The sequence below is a fragment of the Panthera tigris genome, chromosome B4 (assembly GCF_018350195.1).
Source record: "Panthera tigris isolate Pti1 chromosome B4, P.tigris_Pti1_mat1.1, whole genome shotgun sequence".
Classification (NCBI taxonomy): Eukaryota; Metazoa; Chordata; class Mammalia; order Carnivora; family Felidae; genus Panthera; species Panthera tigris.
In genome coordinates, this window is record NC_056666.1 from 53684466 (window position 1) to 53698726 (window position 14261).

Sequence of the window (14261 nt, forward strand, 5' to 3'; positions counted from 1 at the left end):
GACCCCAAAATCATATAGCCAAGGTCAGAGCTAACTTTAGCCTCCTTTCTCCTCATTCTCCATCATCCATTTAGCTCTACTGATGTCAAAGAATGTTTAGTCCAACCCTTCCCTTTACCCACCCCAGGCCCACAGGGGGCGCTGTGAGAAGAGAGGAAGAGGGGAAAAAGAGGCAGGCTCTTCATAACTACCTGCAAGAAGTGGAGAACCAGGCTGTCTGGTGAGGAAATACCAGTGAAATGGTGCAGCAGCCAACAAAGTGTTTATTACTAAGGAGCCAGAAAGGCCATTTTGTGAATCCTGACATTCAATGAACCCAAAGCAAGCAGACAAAAATCCACTACAATTTTTATGTCCACAGTTATGAGAGTGTGAAGGGCAGGGAGAAAATAAATAAGTCACCTAGCTCAGTAGCTCACAACCAAAACAATGTCTACTGTCTCTTCCCTCTCTGGGTTCCAGGAAAGAAGGAGGGGTCACTTCTGCAGACAGTCTCCTTATTGGCCACACTGTGTCTTGCACCATCTGTGATGTCAGCTGCCAGCAGCCTGGAGAATTTTCCCTGGAGAGTATCAAAACACTCACTTGCAACTCCCTATTAATTTTCACAAGGAGGTATTTTTAAGTTGCTCAAAACACTGTCTGAATATACCAGATACATTTTCTTAATGAACAAATGTTACATGTGGTTCCCACTTCCCCCTCATCCACTGCTGCTATTCAAATGGCCTCCTCCTCAAGGGGAGCAAGACTTTGGGTGAATAATTCACAGCAATGCCCCAAAAATGAGTAGTGAAGAACAGGAAAACACACTCATGCAGCCCCCACTTCTCTCCCTACTCAGGCTTTGTGTTTGAGAGGATTTTAGGAAACGTCAGAGGTTTTTTAAAGACAGAAAGATCAAGTCAAAATTGAAATGTCTTCTCTACAGATTATCAAAAGTTGCCCTTGGTTTATGGGTCAGAACTTCTGCGTACAAATCCATCTAGACTCTTTATTTTCCACTCTCAAGTTCCAATTACGATTGGAACTATGAGCATACAAGACAGATTAGGAGGGTCAATTCCTAACTCATGGAATCTTTCTACACTATGAATGTGATTGAATTGCCCCTCACCCATCCCCAGGCTTCATCTGTTCGATGGTTGCCACTGCACTTCCTGCACAGTCCTTCCTTCCTTCATCATCTGAACTGTGCTGATTCCTCCAGCCTCATCTCCTGCCCAGTTCCTGCTCCAGCTGTGAAATTGTACACTCACCCTGTTCCCTTCCTCTAATATCCTGTTGTCCCCTCACTTAGCTAACCCCCACTTGTCTTTCAGTTCCCAGGTCAGATGTTAAATCCCAAGGAAGCCTCCCTTGACCCTTAGACTACCCTTCCTGTGTGCTCTCATAAGCACCTGGGCTTACTGCAGGTACCATTTATCCTAAAGTATCAAACTTCCAGGTCAGCTACCTGTTTCTTCCTTTAGACTGTGAGTTAGGTGCTCAATAAATATTTGAGGGACAAATACACAAACTGAAAGAGAAACCTGAAAGAGCACATAATCAGATTTCATATCTATTTGAGTTTGGGATACATACTTTGTAGCCAAGCAACCGTTATAAACCTGATTCAGGTAAAGATATAAGTGGTATCATGTTCCCTGTGGAAGGCAAGCAAAATAAAAAGTGTGATAGGAAAATTAACTGTGATAAAATGCTGACTGCAGATCATTCATTGCAGGTGTAAGCCACACAGGGTGATAAAGAATTGTTTGCCCTTGAGGACGCTTGTTTTAAAAATATCAGGCTGCCTTGGGTTCCAGGCACCAACCACCAACACTCAGGGAATCCCTACTTTTTTGAAGGCATCATGTTCAGGCCCTATAAATCTACGTATGATAAACTAAGGCAGAGGTTCTCACTTTGAGGAACAGAGGGAGGCATAAATGAAGACAGTGGGGAATATTTTCAAATTTCATATCCTCTCTCTCTGGAGATTCTTGTCCACTAACCCCATACTTCCCATGACTGCTCTATACCACCCAAGTACAAGAAATTGTCCTCAGTTTCAAAGGGAAGAGATTCTAAAAGCTTCCTTCACAGGAAGACAGCGCAGTTTAGTATTAGGAGTAAAGGCTCTGCAGGTAGACTGCTCAGGTTCAAATTACAACTTAACCTCATACCAGGTGACTCTGTACAAACTAGTTTGCCTCTTTGGACTTTAGTTTCCACAACAGTTAGATGGGAGTGAAAGTAAATACCTCATAGGGTCATTGTGAGGAGTAAGTGAAATGATGCCTGTAAAGTACTTAGCTCGGTGCTTAGCATACAATGTGTACTTAATATAATCTACCTAATACTTAAATATTGAAATCTGATCCAGAGTTCCCAAACTTAGAAAATTAATTAGTCTTTGTAAATGTCTAGCCTCGAAATCATCCACTACATCTCAAGTCTGTTAGCTTGAGACATCATGAGACAATCCAAACAGTTTTATTCCATATAATTTGCCTTGAAACCCTAAGGGCTCTAATTAGACACACTCATACACGCTGGTGCTAAACACTTGGAGGTCCTAGGCAGGCTGAGTTAGACCAGGCATCAAAAAATGTAAGGTTCAAATATACTACTACTACTACTACTACTACTACTACTACTAATCTTTTCCTATGGATGCCTCATCTTATTTTTGGAGGAGGCAATGCTGGGTACTATAGGGGTTAATAAGCACAATGAATATTATGTCAGAAATTTTGAATGCGAGCCCTGAATCTTCTGCTTGACTATATAAATGAGTAATTTGCTAACTATCTTGTAAGCCTTATCTTCCTCATCCACAAGGAACCTTACTTGACTTCTCTTACAGGATCAACATAAGAATTTGATGAGAAGATACAAATTATCACACACTGCTGGTGAGAGTGTAACTGGGGCCACCATCCTGAAGCTCAATCTTAGTGGAATTAAAATGCACACAACCTTCCACCCTGCAATCCCTCTCTGAGGTAAACACCTCAAGGAAAGTCTTTCCTGAGTCCCTAAGGAGGCCCATATGAGCGAGCTCATCACAGGACTCTTTGTGGTAGCAGGAAGTTGGAGCAATGCCAGTGTCTGTTACTACAGGAATATATAAGTAAAATGTGCTATATGTGGACTGAAACATTACACAGCAGTCAGAAATAATACAGTAGATTTATAGAGAGTAACTTGGGTACATCTATAAAAGTAGATTTATAGAGAGCAATGTTAAGTAGGAAAAGTAAAAGGATGAGGCGCATAGCCAAATGGCATTTATGAACATTTATAAAACATCCGCAACACACTGTTTATTTGTCAAGAATTCATATATATCTATTAAAAATGTCATGAAATCCCTCTGCTCAAAATCTTCCACTAATTTCCCTTTTATTCAGAGTAGAAGCCAAAGTCTACGTTTACAATGACCTACAAAGCCCTACAGCATTTGTCACTGACTCACCTACTACCCAGACTCTGTTTCTTTTCTTTCCACTCATTTTTCTCTAGCCACCGGCCTCTTACCCATTCTTGCCCTCTAACATACCAGGAAAGGCCCTCCCTCAGGGATTTTGTTCTTGCTGTCCCTGTAATTGTACCACTTCTGGCCCTGATATCCACACCCCTTAACCGCGTTTAGTGAAGTAGCATGTATATAGCATGATCTTTCTTAATCACCCATATAAAATTGCAGTCCACACCTAACCACTCACAACATATCTTGTCCCGCTGATCTTTTTTTTTCCCCTTTGCACATCACTATTTAAGGTACTATAGGTTTTACTTATTTATTTCTTTATGATTTATCTCAATCCAAAAGAATATAAGCTCCATGAAAGCAGGACTTTATTATTATTATTATTATTATTATTATTATTATTATTATTATTTTGTTCCTGGCCGTATTCCCCACACCTACAACTGTCCCTGAAATAGTCAGCACTGTATATTTCTTAAGTGGATAAATGTATCCAAATATACATGTAGAGCATGGATTGGAAGAACATTTGTTAAATACACTAAACCATGTGCCTCCACTGCGGAAGGGAAATGAGAATAGAGATCAGGATGAAAGGGGAAAATAAAATGCATTCAAAAGGGGCTTGACAGGAAGCAATAGTGATAACAGTCCATGACTGAGGGAGGGTTGACTCCACTCTGTGCACTTCAGGTTCAACAAAGGAATTGCGTTAGGTGATATCATGAGAGGATCTGGTTCAGGGCCTGATAAATGGGCAGGTACTCAATCCATTTAAATTAAAGGGGAACTGGAACCCTGTAATTGTCAGGAGATGGATAATACAGACAAGAAATGCCTGCTAGAAAGAGGGTAGAGAACATGGGAAGATGGGGCACCCCTCCTACCATTCCCTCCAAACCCATTTCCCTTTTCCCAATTCCTCTTTCTCCTTCAGCTTCTTCAACTGTCTCTGGAGGCTCCTTACTGGGCACTAAGGATGATTGTACCACGTTTCTCTCTCTGGGGAACTGTCCCCACCCACCTACCTTCCAACAAAGACACAACACTGATTCCTAACATTTATTGAATCACAGAGCCCTCTGAGGTTGGTCACCTCAAAAAAATGTCCTACACTCTTCTGAAGTCCTTCCATGACCCTGAGCAGGAATCCCAGAGGAGGACCATCTGAATGGCAGGGTTGGAGAGGGACAATGTTTTTGATAATTTCTGTTTCCTTAAACTGTGTTGTGCATGGTGGTCCTTGTGCTCTTCCCACTTTTACCGAAGATGAGGAACAGTGGGCTACAGACAAAGTATGTAGATACCAGAGAAACAACCCAAAGAACAAAGTATCTGGGAATTAAAAAATCACGTTTTATGACTTGAACAGAATCAGGCAGAACAAACAAATGAACAAGCAAATATATAGAAGAGAAAGCAAACCCAAGACTGGGAATCCTGAAAGAGCCTGCCACAAATCCAGCTTATAACAACACAGAGAGACACTGTCTTCAATGCCATTCAGAAATGCCCTTTCTCCGTGCAATAATCTGCAATTATTCCAATCATTTATATTCAGTCCAGACTCTCTGACCCCGCTGTCAGAGCCTTGACCTAATTATCCCCTAACCTCAGGATCATCACCTTCTTCCTAACTCAGCTCCTCACATCCTGACTTACCCATCCTGGGATGAGCCGTTGGCTTGAGTAAGTTACCTACCTGCCCTGCCAAGGATGCCCTCCTCACTCCTTTCTTTCAGTCTTGACCCTCTATCTTCTCAACCCTATTCTACAACTTTTCCCCTTGTGTCTAGGAAGCCTTTCCTAAGACGTCCTAACTGATCCCCATCTCCAACCTTACCCCCTTTCCTGTCAGCACTTACAGCCTTTCCTGATGCTCGCTTAATTTTCCCTTTTATTCTGCTGGTGTTCTGGCTGTGTCCTTTAAGTTGCTTTAAAGCCTCTAGAGGGCAGGGCCAGGATCCATATACCTCCTTCTTAATTCCACACTCCCACCTCCAATTATCGCTACTCAGGACAAGGATCTGCTCATAATTGTACCAAGCAACCAAAAGAGGTATCTAGGACAGAGAAAATGAATATATAAGTGTGTTGATTGATTATTATATCTTAAGATTCCAAGAAGTAGGACTTTTTTTTGAAAGAGAGAAAGGCCAAACCAATGTAAAAACTGGAGACTAGAACATGCACCCTCATCTCTTTTAATCCCTGACAATATTTCCTAATGAGGGCCATGGGTGTGAATCTCAGTTTCGTTAGGATGCAGTCTCTCCCAAAGGAGGTGCTTGGTGCATAGGAGGTGCTTAAAGAAATGCAGGCAGAGGCCAGGGAACATGAAACCAATTTTTATGAATTCCATAAGGCCCAGTCCCCCACTTCTTCCCTCTTCTTCCCTGTATTTCTCTCAGTCTCTGAGCTTCTTCCAAAATCCAAGACAAAGTTCCATCCCAAATCTCCAAGAATAACTCCTGCCAAATTCAACAATCCACCCACTAAATTGCAGGCATGGGGGTTGTTTCACCTTTAGCTGTTGTGAATAATGCTATTATAAATACAGGTATAGAAATATCTTTTTGAGTCCCTGCTTTCAATTCGTTGGAACAGCTAGAAGTGGGATTGTTGGATCATATGATAATTGTTTATGTAGTTTTTTTTTTTTTTTTTGAGAAATCACCATACCGTTTTCAACAGCAGTTGCCCCATTTTGTATTCCCACCAGCAATGCACAAGTGTTCCAGTTTCTCTACATCCTCACCAACACTTGTTATTTTCTGGTCTTTTTTAAAGGCAGTCATCCTAGTGGGCATGAAATGGTACTAAGTAGTTACTTTTGAGGAATAACAAGGAGGACTCTGGGGCCAAGACAGAGTGAGTGAGGGGGAAGCAATAGGGGATGAGGTAAAAAAGAAAGCAGGAAGCCAGATCCTTCATGTGGGGTCTGAGAGTGACTGTGAAGACTTTGGCTGTTACTCTGGACATCTTAGAAAAACAGCTTCACACTTTGCCTACTGATTTTCATGTTCTGTAAACTAAGTACAGGGTTCTAACTAAGGAAAGGCCTCCTCCAGGGTTTGAAAACAAGGTATGGAGACAAGTTTTGTGGAGCTCTCAGTAGATGTCTGGGCCTTCTAAGAACACAATGAGGGCTAAACAAGCTGCTTTCCTGTGTCTGCCTCCCTCTTTAGGTGCCAAAGCAGAGATGCCATACAACCACCCATGGGGGAGTAACATGATGGATTGATTTCACTGCAGCTGTTCACTTTCTGGATTATCTCTAGGCAGGACTCCATAACTTATATATCAAAAAAAGTAATTTCAGTATCATTTACCATTTTGGGTTATTCCCACAAATTGTGTATAATCAAGAGCTGACCTGAAGATAAAGGGTATCTTTTCTGGAACCTGGTGAAATTAAGGGCTACCAAGACAGAGGTAGGTAGACTCTCAGAAAGGAGGCAGAAACCATGTGAATCAGGCATTTGAAAGTCTTGAACAATTAAATAGATGAATCCAGTCCCAGATCCAGATGCCTCAGAAAGGACTGTCAGAAATGTCTGAAATGATCAGAGCTGGAGAGAGAAAGGACGCAAAGGGAAGCATGAAAACACATTTCTGAGAAGCAAAGAGTACCTGTCATGACTCACTTCCCCTGAGTGACAGGGATGAAAACTTGTATACTGAAATGAGAAGTCCAAGGAGTTATACAGTTTCTCAACGACAAATAATCTAAAGAGAATGGCTGCCCAATCACTGTTTATAAATGTTAGAAAATAACACACTTGTGTGTGGGTACAGGTAAGAGATAAAGTGTAGAGAAAGAGAAAATGATGGGGTTATACCTGTTGGGAAAGGAGGAGGGACAGAAATCAGTTTTCACTATGACATCCTTAGGATTCAAATGGGAGTCAGGGAAGGGAAGTACAGTAAAATCTGGAACCTTAAATAACTAAGTTCTCTCAGCAAGGAAATAGGCCATGTTCTCATAGGTTCTATGTGTTTTTCTTTTCAGCTGATGACCACCTTTGTCACCATCCACCCCATTTCCCCACCCTGCTTTGTTTTTGCTGCAATAATTAAAAAAAAAAAGGGGGGTGAGGATAAATTAAAAGAATATAACCAAAAATTATTTTTATCCATTTGGAATATAGTTGGTGAAAGAAATTGGCTTTCCACACAATTTTGCTTAAAATAAGGTTAAAATGAATCTGCCTTGAGGTGCCTGGGTGGTTCAGTTGGTTGGGCACCTGAGTCTTGATTTCCTCTCAGGTCATGATCTCATGATTTATGAGTTCAAGCCCTGCATTGGGCTCCATCCTGGCAATATGGAGTCTGCTTGGGATTCTCTCCATCTCTCTCTCTCTCCCTCTCCCTCTCCTTCTCCCTCCCTCTCTCTCTCAACCTCCTATGCTCACTCTCTCTCAAAATAAATAAATAAGCTTAAAAAATATTTAAAAAATGAATCTCCTTCTAGAATCCTGTAACATACATCAATTGATAATGGAAAGAAGTGGCCCAAGAACTGCTAGAGAGCAAGAGAAAGACAACCTAGAAATAAATATTTGCCACATATGGTCAATGAATTAGGTGTTATGCATGGAGACGTGTTGTCTGGCTTCTGGTATTGGGGTACTGCCACAGGGTACATGGTGGTGGGTAGGTGGGTTAGGTGGAGAACAGTTTAAGACTCCAAGGGCCATTAAAATTAAAGAGTTGCAAATATGTTTTGTGATAACAGCAAACTGCCTCTTGCAGACCCAGTGTTTTAGGATCACTAGGTAGCCACACCCCAGGGGAATTTAGTAGTCTTTCCTCCTACAGCCTGACCCAGCCTCTAATCAATACCCTTTAAAACCTTTTTAAATTAGATAAGAGGGACAGGGAGAGTTACCTTCAGCAGCTGTAAAAATAGATATCTGTCTCCTTCAGCATGGATGAAGAAGACCCTCAAATCCTCTCTGATAATGGTGGACGACCTTATCAAACTGGATCCACTATTCTGCAAAATCCATACGAATGTCCTCCCTAAGAAGATATGATACAGAAACTTTCAGAATCTCAAGTGAGAAAGTGTGGCAAAACATGAAGGAGGCAGCAAAGCAGGTGGAAGAATCTGCATGCATTCAAAGAACATGTCTAAGCATACTATATGTTGGGCCCTATGGGAAAAACAAAGCTGAATAGAGCATACTCTGCACCAGGTCAGAAAGGAAAGGCCAGGGAGGAGGGCAGGGCAAAGAGGTGGGAAGGACTCTTCAGGAGACGCACCAAGGAATAACTGCCCCTAACTCATATTTTCCTCAGCAGAGGTGAGACCCTCTAGTCTGGAGGAGAACAGAGTGTAGGCCTCCAAACCACTGTGACCCCAGCAAACGTACCTGCCCTTCCTCAATTCACAGTCCTCTGGTCTGCACCCCCAATCCAAAATCTAGCTCTGGTGGCATGAAATACTTTCTGCTCAAACCCTACAGGGCTTTCACAGCCAGTGATACTCCAAGCCCAGCCTTCTTTCTCTCTGACTGTGTCTCAGTTTTCTTGCCAACTCTATCAACACTAGAAATCACTTCCTGATTGATCGGCTTTTTCTGTCTTAGAGGAGAAAGACCTGAAAAGAAAAGTGGAAACCAAACCCAGTGACAGGTAAGGAGCTTAGCCAAGCAGAGTCAGGATTTGGAGTGCGGCTTAGCTGGGCCCTCAGGAGGTGGGGCCCTAACAAGGCTGTGTCTAAGTGATTTGGGACCATTTGAAGTAGATACATGGGTAAGGCAGGAAAGGGTGAAGAAGGGGGCTTAGCTAGAATCCTGGAGGAAAGCTGGAGATGGGCAGTGGAAGATTAGTGGGGCTCTGAATGGGTGAGGAGGTAGACTGAGGGTTTAAATGGGACTTTGTTGGAGGCTTTGTTGGCATCAAGATATAAACTTAAAAGTAAACAAGCTTCTCAGGGTCCTGAATATGGAGGAGGTCTGGTTAACAGAAGGAGAATGTGGGGAGCTGGGTGGAGCCAGACTATGGTGATTTGAAGTCCAGTCCCAGGACCAGCTAAGAGCCCACTCAGCAGCCCTGTAAACAAGGATAGAAGCAGCCTTCTCCCCTCAGCTGCCTCTCCCAGAATCTCCTACTAGGTTCCTCTACCACCATCCATCCCTGTCTCCACACCCATGTTTCATATCACTCCAGGAATAAAAACAAAAGGGAACTCACTTAAGCCTCACCACAAGAGATTTTCTGAGACAGATATTCAGAGTAAATAGCATATTCTAACTGAATATGCATTGAACATTGTGCTGGAGGAAGTAATGAAAAAGATATAGTCCCTGCCTAGAGAGCTTCCTTCTCTATACAATCATTGCATTGAACTTACAAGACCCTGAAACATGACCAAAGTAAGGTGCCTCCTCCTTCCCAGAACTTTAGTCTTGAAACAGAGGCAAGATGTCTGCATTGGAAAAGTGGGGCCCACTTAGAGACCAAGGGCTGAATGCACAAGTGATAGGTCCAAGAAGGCATGGGTCTCAAGGAAAAGAGGCACCACTGCCTCTACCTGATAGTGCTGAGATCCTCAAAATTAGTTTACTTAAAGACTAGGGTGCTGATGCATAGGGGCACTTGTACTCCAATGTTTATAGCATCAATTTCAACAATAGCCAAATTATGGAAAGAGCCTAAATGTCCATCAACTGATTAATGGATAAAGAAATTATGGTTTATATATACAATGGAATACTACTTGGCAATGAGAAAGGATGAAATATGGCCTTTTGTAGCAGCATGGATAGAACTGGAGAGTGTTGTGCTAAGTGAAATAAGTCACACAGAGAAAGACAAATACCACATGTTTTCACTCTTATGTGGATCCTGAGAAACTTGACAGAAGACCATGGGGGAGGGGAAGAAAAAAAGTTAGAGAGAGAGGGAGGGAGGAAAACCATAAGAGACTTAAAAACTGAGAATAAACTGAGGGTTGATGGGGGGTGGGAGGGAGGGGTGGGTGGGTGGTGGGCAGTGAGGAGGGCACCTGTTGGGATGAGCACTGGGTGTTGGATGGAAACTAATTTGACAATAAATTTCATAAAAAAAAAAAAAAAGACCGGGGAGGAGGTGGAGGGAGGGGAGAGAAGGACAGTGGCAGTTACCTAAAGGGACAGGGTCTATACTAACTATACTAAGACAGAGCATTGATATAGGAACAGAAAGAATTGCTCCAGATGTCAGGAAGGACCTCCAATTGAGGAAAACCTGCAGAGCACATTGACCCTACCCTAACACATCTCCAGTAGTCATGGACCAAGGACATAAACTGAGAATCACCTTTGTTCCAGGTGTTATGCTGATTAGTGGATGAGTGGCTCAGCCAGGACTACAGAGCCAAAATTTCTAGAGGCAAAAGAGATAGGCAGGATTTGGAAGGATGCCTGTCTTAACAGAACAATAGAGGAAGGGCATCTGGGTATTTGATGTGTGTCTGTTCCAGCATCCTAGGCTGCTTTCCCTGCCTCAAGCTGGGATTTACTCAGATGTGGATCTGCTTGTGGGAAGAAGGGCAAGTGCAGGGGGAGAGGCTGTCTATCCTTGCATCTGGTCCCCAGTGCAATCCCTTCCCCTTTCTCCCTGTGCTATTCACTGCCTGCTTGGTAGAGGCTGGAAGGTTAAGGGAAACACCAGGGCCCCAGATAATCACCAGGTAAGTAAGAGAATTTTCCCAGGGCTGCAGGAATGCAGAGTATGCAGAGTTGGGGCATAAGTCTCTCCTGGAGGAGGGGGTACAGAATGAGGGACCTGGCAGTCAGAGCCCATCCAGGTGATTTCACACGAAGTATCTGAACCTTGAGGTGTAGGATGAGGGAAGAGGTGAGGAGGCAGGGGTGTGAGCCAGAGACAGGGGAAGAGGCTGGAAGACACAGGATAAGAGAAGAAAGGAAGAGAGAAGGGGGGCAAGAGAGGGAACAGGGTGGGGAGGCAGAAAAAGGAGACAGACAGGAGGAAATGGTAGGTGTAGAAACTAAAAGGCACACAGAGTGAAACTCAGAGATGTGATGAGAAGAGAGACCCTCTGAGACTGAGGGAGGGACACAGGGAGGGAGAGATCTAGAAGGAAGAGCTGATGGCAGACTCGGCCCTGGAGAATCTCAGACCACAAACTATTTGGAGTCAGAGAGACAGAGAGGCCCACAGACATACAAATCTGCCTGACAGAGATTAAGGTGAAGGAAACAAAATAGGAAGGAAGAAGACAGAATGGGGAGGGATCATGACAAAGAGAGAAGGAGGCAAGTGTGGAGCAGGAGGACGGAGCCAGGTCAGGAAGGAAAACACATTTTCTTTATGATTCTCTTCCATCTCACCTGATCCCTCCTAAGCTTGGTCCCCTCTCAGGTGCTGCTGCCTGATGGGTGTGCCCAGAGAGCTGACAGGGTGAAGCTGCTGCTATTGCCTCCCTAGCCTCCCTCCCAGTGCCAAGTTGTGATCTCAGAGAGCCCTACATGGATATGAAGACTGCCTTCCCTACCCTCTCCCCAAAAATGTTGCAGTCAAAAGACATTTGAAGTTCAGCCCTAAAGTTCTCAGAGTTAATGCAAGCTAGCACGGCCAGTAAAAGGGAGAGTGGGAACCAAGGAGAAAGAGAAACAGAAGCAGCCAAGCAAGAGAGTCTGACAAGCTCTGAGGAAAGTGCTGGGGACGGACTCATTAGGGATCACATGGAGAAGAGGGAGGAGAGGATAAGGACCTGGACTATATCTGCATTGAGAGCTAAATAAGCAACATGCAAAGTATAAACAAATAAGATACTAATGACTGTCCATTAATGTGGGGTCAACCATGTAGACACCTTCTGAGCCATCATGATCAATGAGTTTAACCAGCTCTGAACTAAATCCTGCCCCCCTGAATAAAATATGAAATCCACAAAAGGAGATACTGAAGCAGAGAATATAGACCTTGAGGCCAGTGTACGTGCTTGAATCTAGGTTTTAAGGGAACAGCGATGAAGCAACCAGTCAAGTGTGTGAAGACCTATAACTTAGCATGGGAAGCTGGACCACATCTTTTCCCCAAGGCTTTCCTGGAGCTCTGCAAAGAGTAGCTCCCTGGCTCCTCTCAGGGCCATGAAGACTGTAAGAACATTAACTCACGCAATCTAAAGGGGAATTGCTCTCCCTGCCCCCTTCCCTGCCAGCCACACTTGAAGGTCCCAGAGGCCAGATGTCTGGTTATAGCTAGAGCCCAAGTGGTCCCTTTAACAGCAGGAAGGAGGGACGGTGGAGAGGGAATTTTCCAGACTAAAGCCTTTCCTTCTCTCATCTTCTAATCTAGTGAACCCAGAGAGGATACTTGGACCCTCTTTCTTCCTCAGTCTCCCATCCTCTCCTCTCTATCTTTTGAACAAAGTTCCTGGGAAAATCTGTCCATATTCATGCACATTAATGTCAGCTCTGCCACCAGAATCTGTTCTGACCTTCCCCGAGCCACAGGTCCTATCCTGTCTGCCTCAGAAGGGAGCCAATAATGCTGCTGCCATTGAGGGAGAGACTCCAGAAAGGACTATAATCTGGGATCTAGAGTATGAGTATGACAGATTATGAACTCTGATCTGGATACAAATCTGGGCTCCCTGGGTTCAGGTGTCAGCTTCTCCATTCCCCTGCCTCTGTGTATGTTTCAGTCTTTCTTCCTTTCCTTCTTCCAAGCGGTGTTTTTTTTTTTTTTCCCCCACCGCACTTCCCTGTACCCACGGTATGAAATCCTTTGCCAGATCTAAAACCTACTTACTCATTTCAGGTGCCAGCCCTAATGCAGATGTTAGATGTACCTCCTGCTTCAGGGAAAGCAAGTGGCCCAGCTTGGACAAGAACTTGGCTGTTTGACTTCAAGGGCTCTATATGTACCCCTACCCCAAACTGCCTGTCCATCTTTGAGGATCAGGAGTGTGTCTTATGTGCACCCTGAGCAGCTAGAAGAAAGTATAGGTCTTCCTTCTGCAACAAGGATCTCAAAACAAAGTAGTGAAAGTACTCTAGACACAATTCTGGACTATGGAGCAGAGAGGTAGGGCTCCTCTTGAAGCTTTTACCCTTGTCCAGCATACCACTTGCAGAGAAGTTGGTCCCAATGGGGTGGGGGAAGGTTGAAGAGAGGTGAGGGCTACAACTTCAATTAGAGGAACTTATGACAACCTATGTAAGCCCTTCGCAACAGTCTGAGGTGTCCCTCAGCATGACCAAGGACGCCAGGGTCTTTGTCAGAAGGCAAACCATTACCCTTGAGCTACCAACTAAAATGTGTTCTCCCAACAGGAAACAAGGTCAGGAAAGGATTTGTGGGTGTAAAGCTCCAGGTTCCAGTCTCAGATTCTTCTTATCCACTCCCAAGCCTATCCTTCCTTCTTCCTTTCCTTTCCTTTCCTTTCCTTTCCTTTCCTTTCCTTTCCTTTCCTTTCCTTTCCTTTCCTTTCCTGTCCTTTCTTTCCTTTCCTGTCCTTTCTTTCCTTTCCTTTCCTTTCTTTTCTTTTCTTTTCTTTTCTTTTCTTTTCTTTTCTTTTCTTTTCTTTTCCTTTCCTTTCCTTTCCTTTCCTTTCCTTTCTTTTTTCTTTACTTTTCTCTTTTCTTTTCTCTCTCTCTTTCTCCTTCTTTATCTCTTTCCAAGACTTTCCTAATGCAACCACTGGTATGAAAGAGACAGAAACTAATGCTACTAACCTGTACCAAGAGGAGTGGGGCAGGGAAGTAGACAAAGGAAGACCCTGCTAATGAAAGAAGTGCCTGAGGCTGCTGGGATACTGGGAGAC

General features: G+C 43.7%; 1 pseudogene; it reads right to left on the minus strand.

Moving 5' to 3' along the window:
• Nucleotides 1-14261, minus strand: part of LOC122240310 — a 152453-nt pseudogene that overhangs the window by 113920 nt on the left and 24272 nt on the right.